Source organism: Pongo abelii, chromosome 6, assembly GCF_028885655.2.
Source record: "Pongo abelii isolate AG06213 chromosome 6, NHGRI_mPonAbe1-v2.0_pri, whole genome shotgun sequence".
NCBI lineage: Eukaryota > Metazoa > Chordata > Mammalia > Primates > Hominidae > Pongo > Pongo abelii.
This window is the reverse complement of record NC_071991.2, coordinates 87714802-87736802: the sequence shown is the minus strand read 5'-3', so window position 1 is coordinate 87736802 and position 22001 is coordinate 87714802. Positions and strand designations below refer to the sequence as shown.

General features: G+C 33.8%; 1 long non-coding RNA gene across 2 annotated transcripts in view; it reads right to left on the bottom strand.

Moving 5' to 3' along the window:
• LOC129060426 (uncharacterized) overlaps positions 1-22001 on the bottom strand; it is a 113521-nt gene that overhangs the window by 88023 nt on the left and 3497 nt on the right. The window contains exon 3 of one of the 2 annotated variants that reach the window (XR_008527131.1): positions 5988-7151. The exons of the other annotated variant lie outside the window; for it this stretch is intronic. This is a non-coding gene — a long non-coding RNA (uncharacterized LOC129060426). Of the gene's footprint in view, positions 1-5987; positions 7152-22001 lie in introns of those variants that run through there. 2 annotated transcript variants of the gene reach the window in all.

Genomic DNA, 22001 nt, shown 5'->3' with positions numbered 1-22001 from the left:
GTGAATAGTGCATGATATCCAGTAAACTCAGGAACGTCTGAGTTTAGATGGGAGAATTAACAGTTCATTCATTCCAACAGGAGAGAATACAGAATACAGTATTTGTGTATAGAAATTTTGCCCAGTGGTATAATACAGCCAGAGAAAACATTCTAGAGTAAAATGTTGTCCTTTTAGGTATAGTACTTAGGAGAATAATTACTATTAGACTCTGATTCCTTAATCTGGAATTGGAAGGAAATATATAGAGAAATAAAGTTCTGCACTTTGAGGGGAGGGGGCTCAGTGGTGGTAAGAGACTAAGGGGGAGGGTCCATGGAAAGAAGGGAGGGTAAGTGCTGTACCCCTGTCAAAAAATAGGAAGGCTGGGTGCATATGTCTTGTTTAGATGATACTTTAAAACTTAAACACCTTAAATATTTTCCCTATAAAAATTAATATCCAAAATGGTTTCAACATTATTATATTGCCTAACATTGTCATCTCAAACACATTTTTTATGAAAAAATATCTCATGTATTTCAAGTTTTTCATAGAAATCAGTAATAATATGCAATATTCTATGATGAATTCAAAATCCATTTTGATGGATTGAATAAAGGTATGTGAGGAAAATAGAAAAGTGAAATACATAGGCTAAATTATGTAAATATGAAGTTAGATTAGAAATTGTTAATTTTATTATTAAATACAATGGGTTATTGTGGATGAATCTACCCCATTTTTACTCCTAGATAAGAGAAATATAGTTTCCTGGGGACTATGTATGTCTTCAGAAAATATCATACTCAAGTTAAAATGAAATGATTGGCACTCCACATCAAACATAAATATTTATAATTATTTTTTATTGACAAAAGTACAAATAATTTACTGATGATCCTGTGAGAGATTTTTGTGTGGACAGAAATATCTGAACATATTCCACTAAAGAGACTAAATAATCTCACACAAGACTCATCCAACTTAACAAGCTGTGCAATTTTAAAAGACTCTACCTGAATATAGTAAATGTTATGTGTTTGGAATTCTGCCTTTGTGGATATTCACTCCACCTGAACCCAAATCATGCACCATTATATAATGAAGAGAATTTTCAAAGGAAAAAAATAGAAATGGTTGATAATTTATGAAAAGAGGTGTTATTTGAATAAAGTGTTATCATTCTGGGATTAATGTTTTGGCAAAAATTAAGAATATCATTGTATTCTTTGTTGAAGAGAGTATAGAGAAAAAGACTATCATTCAGTCCCGGGTAGAGTTTAAATTGACAGAATTTTTGAAAAGCAATGTGGCAATATTTATTAAAATTTTAAGTGTGTCATTGATTCAGTTCTAGGAATTTTTACAAACAAAACACTCGCAAATGTGCAAAGATGAGTGTTCATGTATATTTAGTGAAGGACATTGGAAATAGCACAATTGTTCATTAATAGGATTCATTAAATAAATTAGCATATGTCCAACTACCTCTACAAAATAGTTTTAAAAGTTATTATTATTTTTTAAAAAGTACAACATATGCAGTTATGTTTTTTGTTTAAGAAACAAAGGGACAGTAGTAAACAACAGAGGGTCAATGGCGGGAGCAGTCCCTGCCTTGGATTCAGGCAATATGGGCAAGAAAAGTGATACAGAATTTCAACACATAATTAAACCAACTAAAGGTCAGTCTGCTTTTTATTATGATGGTAAGCTGGCAATTTAAACAATGTTAGTTATGAAATACTTCTCTCCACTGGGGTAGGTTGTTCCCATAACACTTGGGAATAGAATGGGGAAGAGAGAGAGAGAAAGAGAGAGATGAGATTGGAACAGAGGGTGGGAGAGAGTTTAGGAGAGGAGGAAAAGGGAGGAGGGAGAGAGAGTATGAACAAGTAGTAAGTTAGGGATGGCCCCATGTGTTTCAAATGTGAAATTATAATAGAAAATATTGTTATATTTTGAATTTTTATGTGTTATGATACAGGATTTGGCCAACAGTAACCCATGGTCCCATTCTGGACAGCTGCTTGTTTTTGTAAATAGTTTAATTAAAATGCAGCAGCACTCATTCTTTTACGCATTGTCTATGGCTGCTTTCACCCTGCAACAGAATTCAGTAGTTGCAATAAAGATCGTATGCAGAGGAACAAAACTGGACCCTTGCTTTCACCACATACAAACATTAACTTAAGAAGGATTAAAGATGTAAATGTAAGACCTCAAACTACAAGAATCCTAGAAGAACACCTAGTAAACATCATTCTGGACATCAGCCTGGGAAATAATTTATGACTAAGTCCTCAAAAGCAATTGTAATAAAAATTGAAACTGAAAAATGAAACCTAATTAAACTCAAGAGCTTCGGCACGGCAAAAGAAACTATTAACAGAGTAAAAATATACCCTACAGACTGAGAGAAAATATTCACAAACTGTGCATCCAACAAAGGACCAATATCCAGAGTCTGCAAAGAACTTAAGCAATTGAAGAAGCAAAAAAAATAATAATCCCATTAAAAATTGGGCAATAGACATGAACAAACCCGTCTCAAAAGAAGACTGGCAAGTGGTCAATAAACATAAAAAACATGCCCAACATCACTAATCATCAGAGAAGTGTATTTCAAAATCACAGTGAGATACCATCTCACACCAGTCAGAATGACTATTATCAAAAAGTCAAAAAACAACAGGTGCTGGCCAGGCTAAGGAGAAAAGGGAATGCTTATACACTGTTGGTGGGAATGTAAATCAGTTCCACTACTGTGGAAAGCAGTTTGGAGACTTCTCAAATAACTTACAACAGAATTACTCTCTGACCCAGCAATCCCGTTACTGGGTATATATACAAAAGAAAATAAATTATTCTACTAAAATGACACACGCACTCGTACATTCATCACGGCACTTTCACAATAGTAAAGACATGGAATCAACCTAGGTGCCCATCGTTGGTGGATTGAATGAAGAAAATCTGGTACATATACACCATGAATTACTAAGTAGCCATAAAAAAAGAACAAAATCATGTCCTTTGCAGTAACATAGATGTAGCTGGAGGTCCTTATCCTAAGCAAATTAACGCAGGAACAGAAAACCAAATACTGTGCCTTTTCACTTATAAGTGGGAGCTAAACATTGAGTACTTATATACATAAATATGGCAACAATAGACACTCAGGGCTTCTAGAATTGGAGGGAGGGAGGGGTTGAGTACTATGCTCACTACCTGAGTGATGGATCATTTTACCCCAACCCTCAGCATCACATAATATACCTACGTAACAAACCTGCACATGTATCCCTGAATCTAAAACAAAAGTTGAGAATGCAATTATCCATTCATCTGTTTATGGATATTTGGGTTGTTTCTACATCTTGGCTGTTGTGAATATTGATGGGGCTTCAGATGTCTCTTTAAAATCATGATTTCAATTCTTTTGGATGGATATTCAGAAGTGGGATTGCTAGATCATATGGCAGTGGTAATTCTACTAATTTTTTTGAGAAAACTCCATATATTGTGTTTTCTTTTAATTTCACATTGAAATGTTTGTTGACTACTGTGATAGAAAACCAAGGCTGTCAGAGTATAAGGTAATAGAAGATTGTTGTTTGGTAGCATATTCTCAGAGAAAAGCAAGTTCCCATAATTTTGCCAAATGTGCTCTGGGGTTAGGCCTGTCCAATCCTGATGTGCTTCACCCATTGAACAATTCATTTCATTATTCAATCATGTAAATGGAACATTAAAAAACTGGTCACTTTTTTTTCCTTTTAAAATTATTGTCCTCCTCTGATTCATTTATTTTACAATTAACTATTGAACACTTAGCATGCAGGAGGACCCTTTTTCTAACCACAGAGGAATAGTAAACTAGACAAAAATCTTCATCCGCAGAGGAGCTTATGTTCCACACCTGTAGTGCTCATGTCTTCAAATTTTACAACTACTAACTTAAAAGTTTTGCTAGGGGATTCTGAAGAAAATGACAGCCTGAGTGTTTATCAACTCTTCAACTCCCAATCATTTGTCTGTCTAAAGAGATAGCACGTATTCTCTGCCACTCTTAGAGGTGATTAGCCCTTGTGTACTTGTGATTTCCTTGCTTGAGAAAAGTCATGCTAACCTGCTTGTGCAGAGTCCTGGGAAGGTCGACTCTAGAGCTTCAGGACTTGCAGGAAAGTTGAAAGCTGAAAGACTACTGCCTCATAAGCTTGGTAAGTCCTAGGCAGATCCTCATAAGCTTGGTAAGTCCTAGGCAGATCCTCAGTAGTTGATTCCTGGTCAGCAGTTTTGTTTTATAAAAATTTTGAATATTGTTTCAAAATATGTACACCAGTAAAAGACGTATGTAGAAACATGAGACAAGAATAGTAACATCAGAGGTAAATTAGATAGTTTTTCTAATGCAGCAAGTGCATATATGTAAAATATCACCTCAAAGAACACGTGTAAAGAAAGAAACTGGAAGGCCCAGGCAGGAGGATCGCTTCAGGCCACGAGTTTGAGACCAGCCTGAGAAACATAGCAAGACCTTCTCTTTACAAAAATTTTAAAAATTAGCTGAGTCTGTTGGTGCATACCCGTAGTCCCAGATACTCAGAAAGCTGGGTTGGGAGGATTGCTTGAGCCCAGGAGTTTGAGGCTGCAGTGAGCTAAGATCACGCCACTGTATGCCAGCGTGGGAGACAAAACAAGACTCTGTCCCCACTGCCCCCTCCAAAAAAAAGAAAGAAAAAGAAAAAGAAATCAACTAACAGATTCAAGGTGTCATTGAGAGGAACTATGTATGGAGTAGTCAGGCATATTTATGACTTGAGAAGGTATATTGGAAAAGTAATTAAATTTGAATGAGATTTTGGGAGAGCAATTTAATAAAGAATTGTGTTTAGCTGAGCAGAACCTTAAAATGAGAACAATTTAATAGAGTTAAACTAAATTTCAAGATAAAAGTTTACATATTTTATGCAAGTACCTCAAACCTGGACAAAGTTGTAATGTCAGGAATTAGCCACAGACATTTCAACTTTGATTAAAATTTAAGGTACTTTCAACACACTTGCTTCACTCTTAATATTTGATTCAAATTATGTTTTTCATAATTTTATATAATGCCAAATCAACTAAAGCAGATTTTACTCTTATAAATCATGTACACATATGTATAATAATGAGACCGCATGGAGTCCAAATAAAAATTACATTTTGTTATGCACTCACAAAATAAGGAGGTTTGATCACTGTTTTGGAAATGTCCACCAAATAACACAATTTTCTCTGGGGACTTTAGAAACAGGCCAATCTAATGAAAAAGAAAAGACACATTGAAATGCAGAACATGTTCTTCTTGAAAAGATTGATGTATTAAATATTTATGCAAACATATTAAATTGGCAAGTGTATGAAAACATTATTACATATTCATCACCTTCACATTTCATCTTTTTGAGAACTTCTTTCCTATAAAACTAAAATGGAAGACTATAAGTTTTCCAAAGCCACAGTTTTCAAATTAATAACATTAGATAGTTTTTCTTCAGAGTTTATATTAATTCACATAAATAACAAAATTAATGTTGGAACTGGAAAAGGCTAATAATTTATTCTAAATAGAAGCACTAGAGTGCTGTTTCATCATTAGCCTTTCTTCCTGAAACTTGAACTGGAGCTTCCTTTTATGAAAGATGCTCCCTTAGAGTGAATATTCACTTTGAAAAATAAATGAGCTCTTTTAGGTCACGGAGTTATTTACCAAACAACTGGCTTTGTAACAACTCCAAATGTCATAAGAGAATTAATGCATTTCCAAATTTCTAACTTCTCCCAGAGTGTAATAAATCTTTGTTGACTCTAAAATTTTATGATCTTTGGAAAGTGTCATTCAAATTAAAATTTAAATTGATTATCTCTCATTAAAGTCAGAAAGTTGAAATGATTTTATATATGCTCTAAAAGCACTCACGTTCAATATAATCTGATTTGTTATAGTGATATTGTGTTCTGCATTCAAAGCTTTTTCTACTTCCCTTTCCTGCTAAATTATTTCCCCATTTCTTTCATCTTTTTCTTACCTCATTATTTATTTGATTGAAACATACTCATCACTATTTTATTCTTTTATCTTCCTATCTTTTCACCCCTCTGACCATTTTTCACCAGCTTGTCTTCCTTTCCCGCTTGCACCAATCACCTTTTGTTCACCCTTGTTGATATTTTTTAATTTTATAATACTTTAGTTTTAATTTTTGTGGGTACATAGTATGTGTACATATTTATGAGGTACATGAGATGTTTTGATACAGGCATGTAATGAGTAATAATCACATCAGGGTAAATGGGGTATTCATCTCCTAAAGCGTTTATCCTCTGTGTTACAAACAATGTAATTATACTCTTTTATTTATTTTTAAATGCACAATTAAATTATTATTGACTGTAGTCATCCTGTTGTGCTATCAAATACTAGGCCTTATTCATTCATTCTGTTTTTTTGTACCCATTAACCATCCCCACTTCCCCCTCAGCCCTCCACTACCCTTTCCTGCCTCTGATAACTATCCTTCAGTCATTTACAACAACATGGAGGAAACTGGAGGTCATTATGTTAAGTGAAATTAGCCAGGCACAAAAAGACAAACCTCTTTGATGTTTTAAAGATTGTTGTGTTAATTATTTTATCTCACTTTGAGTCCTCATGATCTCTGTTTTAATAGTTTGTTCACATTAACAACCCTGGGATGGGGTAGCAAGTTCTTGGTGTTTACTCTACTTAATTTAACTTGGCTATTCCTATCTTACAGCCTGGTAAGAAAAATCCATATCATGACACGGAAGAGAGGAAGGAAGGAGAGAAAACAAAAGGTCAGAGATGTAGCCCTACATAGCTGATTTTAAAAGGAACTTAAAATTTTACTTTGGCTAAAATTGACCTCTCCTGTAATTTAATCCAAACCTTTATTGCTTGTGTGTGGCCAAGTTCAGCAGTCTTTGGAGTCTCACTTCTCTAATTATCCAAATGCATTTGTTGAAGCCCCATCCCCTGCCTCCTCCAAATCCCTTAATAGGTTTGATTCTGCTCACTGCTCATTGCTGTTTTCATGGTGCCGCTGAATTCCGCTCTCCTCTGTTTCTAGCCTTCTCAACATCGCTTTCTCCTCTCATCCCTGGCATGAAACACAGATGCTGGTTATTCAATCTCTAAAGCACTGTTCTTTTAAGAATAAACTTTTACTGAAGAATGGGGGATAAAAGATGGAGCGATAGCTCCGAACAGCACAGCGAGAAAATGTACAAGTAAAACTAAGTTATTTAGTTTAGGGCTTCTTGGTCAGACCCTCCTTAGTCCTGCTTGCCAATTTGTGCTAGATTATTTTTTTCCTGGTGACTGTTTCCCACACCTCTCCTCCCCATTCAGGGACCCCAAAGCATGTTCTTCAGTGACCAGGAAAATATTTTATATTCTTAATACTTCATTATGGAGAATAACTTATTTCATTTTGTATAACCATTGTGTGTTAGTTTCCCATGGCTGCCTTAACAACTTACTACAAACTGGGTGGCTTAAAGCAACAGAAATTTATTTTTCTCAGTTTTGGAGGCCAGAAATCTGAAATCAAGGTGTCAGCAAGACCATGCTCTTTTCAGAGGCTCTAGAGAAGATTCATTTTTCTGCCTCCCTCCAGCTTCTTGTGGCTCCAGGCGTTCTTTGATTCTCCTTGGCTTGTGGCTGCATCACTGATTTCCGCTTCAGTGTTCATGTGGCTCTTCCGCATGTCTTCTCCTTTCTCTTACAAGGACACTTCGTTGCATTCAGGGCCCAACTCAGGTAATTCAGGATGATCTCATGCCAAGACCCCTAATCTAATTACATCTACAAAGATCCCTTATCCAAGTAAGGTCACCTTCACGGGTTCTGGGAATTAGGATTTAGGCATATCTTTAGGGGAGCCATCATTCAATGCACGACATAGTCTAAACAGACTCCAGTTTTCTCAGCTTTAACAGAGACAATCAATCAAATAATTTTTCTTATTTAATTTAAAAATAAAAACAGTATTTCTGTCTCTCAGAATAAGTCTGCAGCCCAGTTCTTAGAGCAAATTACAGTTAGATTTAAAAGAATGCTTTTCTTCTCATTTTAAAGATTTCTCTTTAAAAATTGTTAAAATGACCTAACATTTTAAAAGACGGAAAAATAATTGTAATATCAAAAACTTAACACAACTACATATTTATACAAATGCCTTTATAATCTTTGTGTATATGTGTGTATATATACATGTGAATGTATAAATACATACTTGTAATCATGATGTACTTAACTGCAGATTGTGTTTAATCTTAGCATATTAAATAAGTTTTTTCAATGTTTTAACGTATGTTTTAATTTACCACTTTTTAATTTTTTAATCTTAATGATTTAAGAAAGTATTAGTTGTGGTAGAAAATACAAATAAACTAAAAGAAAAATGAATCACCTGAAATTCTTTTAAAAAAGAAAACCAATCTGGAGACACATACATCTGTTTTTTTTGTTTCGGTTTGTTTTTTGAGACGGAATCTCACTCTGTGGCCAGCCTGGAGTGCAGTGGAGCGATCTCAGCTCACTGCAAGCTCCACCTCCTGGGTTCAAGTGATTCTCTTGCTTCAGCCTCTTGAGTAGCTGGTATTACAGGCATGCGCCCCCACACCCAGCTAATTTTTGTATTTTTAGTAGAGATGGGGTTTCACCATGTTGGCCAGGATGGTCTCAATCTCCTGCCCTTGTGATCCACCTGCCTCGGCCTCCCAAAGTACTGGGATTACAGGTGTGAGCCACTGCACCCAGCCTCTGTATTTTTTAATTTAATTATATCTTCATGTTTGTATGAATCTATATCTGTAGCTGTATCTACATTTATTTAGTTTTGGCTATAACCCCATCTCAGGAACTAGTTGACTAAAAAATAAACTTCTATTGTTTTTGAATTATTACATATTTTGTGGTCTTTTAAAAAGTACTGCAACCTCTTCTATGAATGAATACACTTGTTTTTATAAGTTTTGAAACGTATTGTTAAATGACATTTCTCAAAGCCTAAGCACGGATGATAATCCTTACTGCTTCTTAACCAAGATTATAATGACAATCTTAGAATCAAATGTTATCAATTTTAATATTTATTAGAGAATGTCTGACAACACTTTCTAGAGATTCTCTTATTTTATCATGTTGCCAATTTTCCTAAAAAGTGTTAAGTGAGGTTGTTAAGGCTACAATGGATGCAAATAATGTTAATGCTATAATGAATGCAAAATTATTAATTTAAGCATTCTTCCATCATTAAACCTTGTATATATTTCTAATTTTTTTATTGTTATGTTTATACATATTGATTTCTCTGCAGCTAAATTATTCTGTTACATAAATTTCCCAGAAATGTGGGTATTCAGAGAAATTGTGGAAATAAATCTAGTCTTCATACAGATTGCAGTTTGCCTTTTATAAGGGTTATATGAAGACAGTTTCATCAGAGTATAAGAGTAAACCGGTTTTACCCCAAGTTCATTATCATTGTTGTATTTTGATATTAACATCAGTATTTTTAATATAAAAGTAATAGAATTCTACCATAAGATTAATTTAATTGCATTGCTTCTGTCTCAAAATTGAAGTTTATATAAGTTCCTAAATAGCTTTAAACTCATTTAATGTAATTTATTTTTGTCTACTTATTTTTTGGAGGCTTAATTTGAATAAATTGTGTTTTTATTGCAGATAGATCATCCCTCTAGTGATCTTTATCTATTTAAATTTCCTATGGTTTGTTTTTACTCAATTTAGTAGTCTATAAGGAATTTAGATTGATAGAAGGTCAATTTCCACAGATTGCTAATTAATAATCTTTATTTATTAGTAGTCCTTCTCTGTTACTTTATGTTGCCTATGTCTAAAAAATTTTCTATAGTTTTGTTCAGGCATTTTCATTATGTTCTATTTATCGTCACACTTATTTTTGTTCTAACAGCATGCTGTTTTGATTATCACTGTTTTAAAATGTGACTTGATATCTGGCAGAGTTGGCAGCCCCACCTCACAGTTATGCTATTAAACATTTAAAAAATAATATTTCTCTTTTTTGAGTTTTAAAAAGTTTTGTGAATTGGCAAGAAAATAATTAAGGACTATTTTAATGGGTAGTGTGCCAACCCCATAGAGCAACTTATGTGAGAGTACCTTTAAAATATATTAGTTAATAGTCAATATTTGTATTATAGAAGAATCAGAAAATATCCAAGGAGTATTTTCATACTAAAACAGGTGTTTTTAAATGGGAACTAAGAAATATGTGATTATTTATTGGTTAAGATAAAATGAAAATTAATATTACTGTACTATATTAGGGTTTTTTTTTGTTTTTAAATTCAAATATACAGGTATTTTGTAGGAATTTTGGCTTACTTGAAATATCACCGGCTGTCAGGCTGTCATCCCTGAAAATTGTATGGGTTTTATATTCTGCCATTCTTTTAACATGGGAGTCTAGCAACCTACAACAATAGATAAAATATCTTACAAAGCTCAGGAGTTAAAGGGAAATGTTCTATATTGCAAGAAGTCAGGAAATACAGCTTTGTTTTGGAGGAATGGAACTACATTTATATCTGGAAGTTAATTAGATATTGTGACTTATAACCAATATGATCTAATTCATAATGAAAGAATTTTGCAAAAAAAAAGATTTAAATTTTCATTAGGATGTTTTTGTGTTGGCGATTTGCCTGTGTAGTTGATTTGCATGAAGCATGATTAATGATAACTAAGGAAATAGTTTTACCAGGTAGAAGGAGATGAAAAATTATCCTCATAAAATAACATTTCACAGGGTAAGCATTTCAACATTAAAAAATGATTCATTGTGATTTTGTGACATTAAACAACTATGTGAACTCGTAATAAGATTACCTTATTAGCCAGTGTTTATTAGTTTGATTTGTTTACCCCAGGCTTGAGTTTTCTAGGACAAAGGCTTAACGTTCCACTTCTTTCTAGAAACTGCACAAGGTCATGAGGCAAATTACCAGTTCAAGACAATTTGACAAGACAAATGCAAACATTACAAATCAGTTCATCTATGAGTAATTGAAGATGTGAAACTAAACAGAGTAAAAATTCATGTTATGTTGTTATTAAATTGCTAGATTACAATCTCAGTTTCTTTACTTTGAAAGGGTGAATCCTTTTGAGAAAATCAAATCCATTTTAAAACTCACACATGTTTTATGTGGCTGACAGCATATATGTTTTTATAAGTCTCCCATATAGTATAAAATATAAAAGCCTTGGGTCATGTGATATGAATAGTTAATATATGAGCTTATATTTAGAATACAAAAGATAGTATAATAAATGCTATTAACTCAAAATAATATTGCTAAAATTATATAACTTATATATTGAACAAATGTATTATAAAGCTCATTTATTTCAACTTTGGTTCTTGACACATGTACAGTGGTTTAATACAGCCTTTATTTTGGCTGAGTGGCTATGGATTTTTTATAATTATAAGAAGAGAACTGTGGCATATTCAGTATTTTTACTTGTAATAAGGGTGGGCTTTATGGGCATGCCACCAATGTGGTTGCCCAGGAATCCACACTCTGAAGAGACCCACACTTTAATGTTCTGCTATTGCTTTCTTGAAATTCTTAATAATATTTGAATAAAAAACCCTCCTTTTCATTTTGCATTGGGCTCCTAAAATTGTATAGCTCATCCTGTCTGTAACCAAATACTATTTCCGAGACCCTCTTGTGTTACAATTCCCTTTAAGCAAAAGACTACAGTCCTCTGATATTTGGGGGTTTTTCTTCATGTTTTTTTTTATGTATACTTTCTTTTCCCCAAAGTTCAAAAAGAGAAATCATTTAGGGGAATACTGGCATGTGTGAATTGTTTTATTTTTCTGATCACATGACTTTTGGTTTTAGGCTACAACTCTTGCACTTTTCTTCCTCTTATAAAATGTATTAATAAGATAATGTTGTAAATGCTGTTGCAACTGCAAGCTGCATTACGTGACCTCATATTTTCTTCCAATGACAAAAAAGTATAAATAACATAGTAAGTACTTTTATCCCCTTCACCTGGATTCAGTGATTATTAACATTTACACCATTTGCTTTGTCTCTCTCTGTATATATTCTCTCCTGTTCTCTCTCTCTCACACACATAGACACATTTTTCTTCTCGTTCATTTGAAAGTAAATTACAAGTATTTTGACATTTCACTCCAAAATATTTCAGCTTGCATCTCCTAAGAAAATTCTCCTGCATGACCTCAGTGCCATCCAAAATATTTAAAATTGACAAAATATACCTAATATTATTTCAATTCAAATTTCTCCAATTGTCCCCAAATATTTTTTATTGATTTAAAAAACTTCTAGGATCCAACCCAGAATTATGCATTACCTTTGGTTCACATGTCTCTAATTTAATAAAAAATATCTATACTTGTGATTTTTCCTGAAGAGGATGTTAAGCTTGATGAAGGTAGATGTATTTTCTTTTTCTCCAATGTGGTGTGTGGAATTGAGGGAAAGACAAAAAAGAAAATTTTCTGTCTGCTCGTCTTAAGAACCTATAAGCCTTGTATTATCTTCAAGGTAATAAGAACAGATTGTATAATAGCCCCAGTGTACTGAAATTTATTTTAAATGTGAGAAGTATATTCAATTAGGTTTTATTTTAAAATAAGTGTGGCATCTGGAAATCAGAAATGGTAAATTTGGAATATACACTTTGTCTTTAAATGAATGGTTCCTTCCCTTAAATATGACATGGGAAGGGTCCAGGAAAAGTAGAAGAGAGTCCAAGCCGCAGTGAATGACACCGCCATCCTTCCAGACTTCACTGGGATTCTCTGAGCCAGCAGACACGGTGGTGACCACATTGCTTGGCATTTGCTGGGAGCTGGGCCCTCTTCTTCATGGTTTTGTCAAGCTGGCACCATAACTTTGCAAACGGTGAAATGAGAACACGTAAGTACTGTGTAAACAGCAGGGACTCCTGTTTTTCTTTCTGTCATCTGAAGTCTTTCTCTACCTCCTGTGCTTATGGAATTCTTCTTTGAGGAGAGGGAGGCGTGTGGAATGGGATTGGGTGCTCTGCTATTGGAGATTTATAGATAGGTCTTATTTGCTTGGTTGTGAATCCATGAATTATTTTGGAAAGGCAGTGTCTCTCTCTTGATGACTCAGAGAAACATCAGTCAGGATCAATGGCTTCTCGATGGTGTAGCCTTAATGAATCCAAATCATTGAACTGAAACTTCTTTTTAAATTTCAAGGCATATAAACTCATGAAATCAGTTTTGTTTCTTATCATTTGCCGTGCGTTCTCAGCTATCACTGTACAACTTTACTGTCTGACTTAACTGATATGCTTTTGCAAAATAAGTAATTGAAACTAAGTCTGAGGAAACCTCATCCTAAATTCTTTTCTTGACTTTGATTAAATCATCATCCCTGTCTTTGTTACTTGATTTGCTAGGAGGCAGTACTAAAAACATTGCACCTTTTGCTTAGGGACCTCAGGACTCTACAGTCACTCTCACTCCACTTTTTAACCCTGTTGGGTTCATTTCAGGAGTACACATCACTATCTTAAGGATTTTTAAATTGCTGCTAAAAAATGCCTTCTCTTTTTCTCGGTCCCACCCTCTCTCCCTTCTTTTTTTCTCTCCTTCCTTCCTTTTTTAGTTCCATTTGGAACCTAAACTGAGTTAGACATTAGGCAATTGCAAAACATTGTTTTTTCTTATTTCAAAGTTTTAAACCTCTGTTTAGTTAAATATTAGGGTAAAACAGAACAGATCTATCAAAAATGAAAAATGGTCACTATGAAGAAAGAGTGCAATCAGTAAGCCAATAAGGCAGCCTAGAGTGAAAGAATTTAGAACTGTTAGGGAAAAACAAAAACTAGATTAAAATATGTAGTTTCTGAAGACTTTCTCAAAAAAGTATTTTGTTCAATTAAGTTATTTTAAAATTTTCGTAGCTTTTCATAGTCACACTGTCATGATTATTTTAATGAAGGACAGAAACACAATGTATTGTAGTCTCTTTTATAGATACATCTGACAAAACTTTTAAAACACTGAACTGTTTTGGTTTCCAGTGCTGTGTAGTCCAGGTCAAGAATGGCAGTGGCTGGGTCCTGGATTTCTGGCTTGCTGGCTTGGTCCCAGCTACAGCTGAGGAGATCTATGTCCAGTAGTACCCCGGGGAAGAGGGCTCAGCTTACATGTGGAAGGGCCTCACCTATTTGTTGCCCTTTCCTGGGGGAAAGTGAGCATGCTTAATACTTTCCTGAAGCAGCCCTGTGAAGAACACTGAGATCCAGGAACATTACCAACCCTATCTCTGCATCAGATCTAGGCTGTTTCCCTGGTGAGACTGTAACCAAATTCTATTCCGTAAACCTTATATGAATCTGCTTCTGATTGGCTGTAAAGGGGATCTCATTGATTTGGACCACTACTTTCTATATGGGCTAGAAAAGTGTATGGGACCTTGTGCCCATTTTCTTTACTTGTATCAAGTGGTAACCAGTATACAGATGGTCCCCTACTTAGGATGATTTGACTTAAAATCTTTTTACTTTCAAATGTATAATATTATGAAAGTGATACCATTAAGTAGAAACTGTGCTTTGAACATTCATACACTTATTCTGGTCATTGTTTTCAGAACAGTATTCAATAAATTACATGATATAGCCAACACTTTATTATAAAATAGGCATCATATTAGATGATTTTGCCCAACTCTAGGCTAATGAAAGTGTTCCGAGCACATGTAAGGTAGGCCAGACTAGGCTATAATGTCTGGTAAGTCAGGTGTGTTACATGCATTTTTGACTTGCAATATTTTCAATTTAGGATGAGTTTCTCAGGCCATAACCCCATTGTAAGTTAAGTAGTATCTGTACTGATCTTCCATCTCTTTGCTTGTGGCAAGAGATGGCATAAATAAATACATAAACTTATATTGGTCATGAGGAAATAAAACAAAACAAACACCAGAGAAACAGGTAGTGGGACATGAACTCTATTCTCAACTTGAATGACTCGAAGCATATTGTTAAGATTCCCTAGGCCCTAGTTATTTTATCTTTAAAATGGGGTTAATTTTTAGAATATACTTTAAAAACTGATTTGTAACATATGTTAAGTAAATGAGTAAATCATGTCATGAATAATATTTACCCCCAGACTCCACTTTTATTCCCCTTCCTTTACTTCCCACTAAAGGAAATCACTAATCTGACTTCTAACACCATATATTAGTTTTTACATTTTTGAAATTTATATTAATGGAATCGTACATCATATACTTCTTTGTGCCTGGTTTCTTTTGTTCAATTTGATGTCCATGAAATTCATTCATTTTCTTTTGTGTAGTAGTTACTTGCTTTTATTGTTATCTAACATTTTACTATATGAATATACCACAGTTTCTATCCATGCTATGTTTGAGGAACATTTGTATTGTTTTCATTTTGAGGTTTCTATGAATACTTCTTCAATAAACATTCTTATATGTGTATTTTGGTGATCACCTGCATGCACACATGGCATGGAATTGCTGGGTCATTGGGTATGTGAGTATTCAGCTCTAGGAGATGTTGTCAACAGTTTTCTGGAATACTTGCACTAGTCTCAGTACACGCTATACGAAAGTTTAAATTATTTTTCATCCTTGCCAACACTTAGTACTGTTAGTCTCTTTAATTGTAGCCATTCTGTTGGATAGATCTTGCTATCTCATTGACTCTTCAGTGTACCTCTCAAAGAGTTTTTATACACAACACACACACACCCAAGATAAACATATAGAGCATTGACAGCATTCAAGAACACTCTCTTATATCTTCCTAGTCAGTATACCCCTATCTCTTCCTAGTCAATATACCCCACCCAAGAAATAACAGCTATCCCAACTTCCATCAACATAAATTATTTTTGTCTGTTCTTGAATTGTATGTAAATGAAATGACAGTTTGTAGCCATTTGTGTCTCAATTCTTTTGCTTATTTTTATGTCTATGATATTAATATGTGTTAAGAGATGAATATTGCAAGCAAGTTTTATTTTATATTGCTGTGTAATATTCCCTTGATTGATACATTACATTTTATTTTTCCCCTCTTTTGATCATGGACACTGCATTGTTCCAAATTTTGTCTATTAGGAATAAAGCAGCTATAAATATTCCTATGTGTGCCTTTAGTGGGTATAAACACTCATTTATGTTTACTGTTTTTCTAGGAAAAGGATTGCTGTTCATGGAATAGATAATATAAGTTTAGCTTTACTAGATATTGCCAAGCAGTTTCTCAAATGAGTTTTTCCAACTTAAGTATTTTTTCTATAACAGCAATTAATTTATTGAGAAAAGAGGACTAGGAAGATTTCAGTTTATTTTTGACATTTTATTCTTAATTTTATTTTATTTAAATTGACAAAATTATATATGCTTATTGTGTACAACATAATATTTTGAAATAGAAATACATTATGGAATGCTAAAATGAGCTAATTAATATATGCATTACCTCAGTTATCATTTTTGTGGTGAGAATATTTAAAACCCATTCTCAGCATTTGTCAATACTAAAATTTGAAATTATATCCTTATGTCATATTATATAAAAAAAATCAGATTAGTAAATGTAAGACCCCCAAAACTATAATATAAAACTACCAGAAGAAAACATAAGGGAAAAGCTCTATGGCACTGATCTGGGGAATGATTTTTGTGGCTATAACCCCCAAAGCACAGGCAACAAGTAAATGGGCAAATGGGATTACATTAAACTAAAATGCTTCTGAACAGCGAAGGAAATAATTAAAAAGTAAAGAGACAACCTATGAAATGAGAGAAAATATTTGCAAACCATATGTCTGATAAAAACTTAATATCCAAAATATATGAGGAATTCAACTTAATAGGAAAAACCCCGAATAACTTGATTAAAAATTGGCAAAGTATTTGAATAGACATTTCTCAAAAGAAGACATACAAATAATCAACAGGTAGATTAAAAAAAAGGCTTTACCTTACTAATCATCAGGGAAATGCAAATTAAAACCACCATGAGATATCACCTACACCTATTAGAATGACTACTAACAAAAAAGGCATAAGATAACAAGTGTTGGGGAGGATGTGAAGAAAAGGTACACTGTTGGCAGGAATGGAAATTAGTACAGCCACTATAGAAAATGGCATGGAGATTCCTCAAAGAATTAAAAATAGAGCTACCATATGGTGCAGCAATCCCAGTCCTGGGTACATACATGCAAAGGCAATAAAATCAGTATGTTAAAGAGATAACTGCACTCACATGTTTATTGCATTATTCACAATAGCCAAGAAATTGAATCAACTTAAGTGTCTGTCAGTGGATGAATGGATAAAGAAAATGTGTTATACACACACAGTGGAATATTATTCAGCCATAATAAAGAAGGAAATTCTGTCACTTGTGACAACATGGATAAATCTGGAAGACATTATATTAAGGGAAATAAGCTAGGCACAGAAGGACAAATACCACATGATGTCACTTACATGTGGAATCTAAAAATGTTGATCTCATAAAAGTAGAGAGTAGAATAGCGGTGACCAGAGGCTGGAGTGGTAGTGGTTGTGGGCAGTTGGTGAGATGTTGGTCAAAGGATACAGAGTTTTAGATAGGAGGACTAACTTCAAGAGATCTATCATACGGCATGTTTTTCCAATTTAAACTCCCACCAGCAATGCGAGATAATTCCAGATCCTGGTCATCATTTTGTACTTTGGTTTTTTTAGTTTTAATCCTTCTGAAGGGTGGGTTGAGATTTGTCATTGCTTTTTAAATTTGCATTTCTCTGATGAAAAAATATATTGAGCATCTTTTCTTATGCTTCATATTAAGAGTTTCAATATCCTCTTTTGTGAAGTGCCTTTGAAGTTCTTTTCTTTTTTAATGTTTTTCTTTATTATTGATTTGTAGGAGTTCTTTATATTTATATTCAAGATATAAGTTCTTTATATTCAAGGCATAAATTCTTTATTGTATCTCTATATTGTCTGTATGTTTTCCCAGTGCAGTTTGCTTTTTCATTTGTGATCAAAAGAAAAACCACAGTATATAAAAAAAATACTCTGTTAGTTACCAGTATTTAAATATTAGGAGGATTTATAGAAAAATCTGGATTTTTAATTTCTTTTAAAGTAGTAGGAGGATCCTGCAACATTTTGCTTCAGATCTCACATACCTTAGGCTGTATGGTGGCTGCTCCCATGAGATGCGTACTATGGTCCCTGTTGCTTCCTACACCAGCCTACTTCACAGGTTCATAATACCAGCCCAGTTCTGCTGGTGCCTAGTGTGAGAGCCTGATCTAAGGTCTCCCTTTTTTAAATTTATGAGCTGTACCTACCAGAGTTTTTTGCCTGACAGGTTCAATAGTTTAAGGGACAACGAAGGTCCCTTTTGGATGATACATACTTAAGAATGCCAAATCTCTGACTACCAAGTAATAAAAACTTTAATGTAATTGAGTACATAGTTTTTACAATAATTCATTTTTCAAGTGGCAGGATATAAAGCATCATATCTGGGAGGAGAAGTTGAGACTTTAAATAGAGAAAATGAGAATTTAATAATAGTGGAATTAGCTTAAATAGAGTTTAAATAGAATCAGTGGAATTTGATTAGATGTTTCACAGGATGCAGATGTAAAAAGGCAAAAATATCATAACCTAAATTTCAGAATTTGTCCCATATATGTGTGTTCATATATATCCATATATGTATATATATACACATATATATCCCCATATTGCTTTAGGTGTTGGAACTGTAGAAGTGGACATAATAGAGAAGTTCTCTGCTTTCACAGACTTGTAATTCGAAAATAATAAATCAGTACATAAATGTACAAACAAATATTAAAATATACAGTAGTTTAAGCTGCTAAACAAGTTTTTATAGTAATCAAGACAGTATGATATTTGTGAAAGAATAGACAAATAGATTAATTGAACTGAATACAGCCCAGAAATAGCTCACACAAATGCAGTCAATTGATCTTGGACAAAAGAGGAAAGGCAATTTAATGGAGAAAGTATAGTCTTTTCAACAAATGGTACTGGATCAACATGAAAAAAATTGAAAAAGAATCTAGACACAGACTTTCCACATTATAAAATTTAACTCAAAAAGGATAATAGACTTTACCCTTTACTTTTAAAGGCAAAACCATAAGACCGTAGAAGAAAATATAGAGAAAGATCTAGTTGGCCTTGGGTCTGGTAATGACTTCTTAAATAGAGCACTGAAAACATGATTCAGGAAAGAAAAAATTGGTAAATTGAACTCAAATTAAAAATACCTGCTCTGCAAAAGATGCAGTTGAAAGAATGAAAAGAACAACCGTGGACGTGGAGAAAATAATTGCAAAACATATCTGATAAAGGATTGGTATCTAAAATATAAGAACTCTTAAAAGTTAGCAACAGTGAAACAAACAACTTAATTAAAAATGGGCAAATGACATGAACAGATAATTCAGCAAAAAAGATACATAGATGGCAAATAAGCATATTGAGATGTTCAACATCATAAGTCATTAGGAAATTGTGAATTAAAATAACAGTGCAATGCTATTACATATCCATTTAAATTGTCAAAATCCAAAACATTGACAACAATAAATGTTGATAAGCACATGGAACAAAAGGAACTCTTATCCACTATTGGTGGGATTGAAATATGGCACAGCCACATTGGGAGACAATTTGGCAATATTTTACAAAACTAAACCTAAGATTCAGCAATTGCATTTCTTAGCATTTAGCCAAATAAGTTGAAAACTATGTCCACACAAAAACTAGCATATGAATGTTTTATAGCAGCTTTATTCATAATTGCCATAACTTCAAAGTGACCAAAATATTAATCAGTAGATAAATAGATAAACTGTGGTGCATTAGTTTCTTAGGGATGCTGTAACAAAGTATCACTAATTGGGTGCCTTAAACAACAGAAATTAGTTGTAACACAATTCTGGAGGCTAGAAGTCTGAAATCAAGGTATTGGCAGGGTTGGTTCTTCTGAAGGATAATTTGTTCCTTGTCTCTTTCCTAACATCTGATGGTTTGCTAGCAATCTTCTGGCATTCTTTGGTTCATGGCATTGGCTTATGGCGTAAGGACTACAATCTTCACATGACATTCTCCTTGTGCCTCTGTCTCTGCATTCAAATCCTTCCCAAACCTTTTTTCTTTCTTTTTTTTTTTTTTTTTTTTTTTTTTTTGTATAATGACAAGAGTCATTTTGGACTAGGGTCCACCCCAATGACATCGCTTCAACTTGATCATCTGCAAAAACCATATTTCCAAATAAGGTAGCATTCACAGGTGATAAGGACTTAGCCATTTTAGGTGGGGGGTGCAGCATTCAACCCCTAACATAGTAGAATATTATTCATTAACAAAAATTAAGTAGATAATCAAGCCACTAAAAAGATATGGAAGAAACTTAAATGTCTGTTGCTGAATGAAAGAGGCCAGTCTGACAGAGCTAACTATCGTATGATTCCACCTACACAACATTCTTGAGTAGGTAAAATTAAGGAAAGAGTAAAAAGATCAGTGGTTGTCAAGGATTCAGAGGGAGACAAGGAAGGATGAACAGATGGAGCACAGGGAATATTAGTGCTGTGAAACTATTCTGTATGATACTGTAATGGTTAATACGTGTTGTTATACATTTGTCAAAACCTGTAGACTCTACAATACGAAGAGTGAACCCTAATGTAAACCATGAACTTTTGTTCATAATATTATATCAACATTGGGTCTTCAATTGTAACAATGTACTACATAAATGCAAGATGTTAATAATAGAAAAACCTGTCTGCTGGGGCAGTGAGGAGATATATAGGATCTCTCTGTACTTTCTGTTCAATTTTTCTGCAAACCTAAAACTACTCTAAAAAATAAAGTTATTAATTTATTTAACAACAACAACAAAAAAGTTCCAGGTTCTAAGTAGCTCCATTAGCTTCATTGGTCAGAAGGAAGGGCCTCTCTGAAGAGACAACCTTTATATCTGACCTGAAGGACAAGAAGATGTTTCCCTTGTGACGTGCAGATAGGAGGATTTCTAGTAAAAAGAAGAGCTGGAAAAGAGACTCTGCAGTGAAAAGCTGCATGTGCCTGAGGAACACTATGAGGAGCAGAGGGATTTCCCAGGGGAAGGCAGAAGAAGGAGGCAGGCAGGGACCTGATCAAACAGGACTTTTAAAACAGATTATAGTTTGGATTTTATTCTGAGTGTGATATGAAATCATTAGATGGCTAAATAGGGATGTACTAGGATATAATATATTAAAATAAATATCACTATGGCCTTTGGATATAAAAAATAAATTGTGTATGGGGGCAACACTGGAGGCAGGAAGACTGGTTAGGAAGATATTACAATGGCCCAAGCAGGAGATAATACTGGTTTGGACTAAGGTGGAGGCAGGGGATATAGAGTTGTGGGGTGTATTTCAGATATGTTGATAAAGGTAATAGAAGAGAGGACTTCTCACTGTGTCAATCATCTATGACACAGCTATGAATCTGGAAATACATGGAAATATCAACTTGGTTACAGGCTGAAGTCCATGCCCTTTGCCATTCAAATCCTCTTCCATGGAATGAGGACTCATCGGATAAAATATTGTTTTAAATAAATGGACCTTGTGAAATTGCACGTGATATTGGCTTTTCATAATGTTTGCTGTAATAGAATTTTACTCATATCTAAAACTCATTTAGCATAGACGTGTTTCCAATTTTCTTTCACTTTTCACTGAAAATTTTTTATTACTGGAGTTGGAAAGAAAGTATCTCTTTTAGTAGAGAGAAAAGTTAATACAACTGAGCAACTTGATATCTTTAGCAACTATGTAAATAAATATACA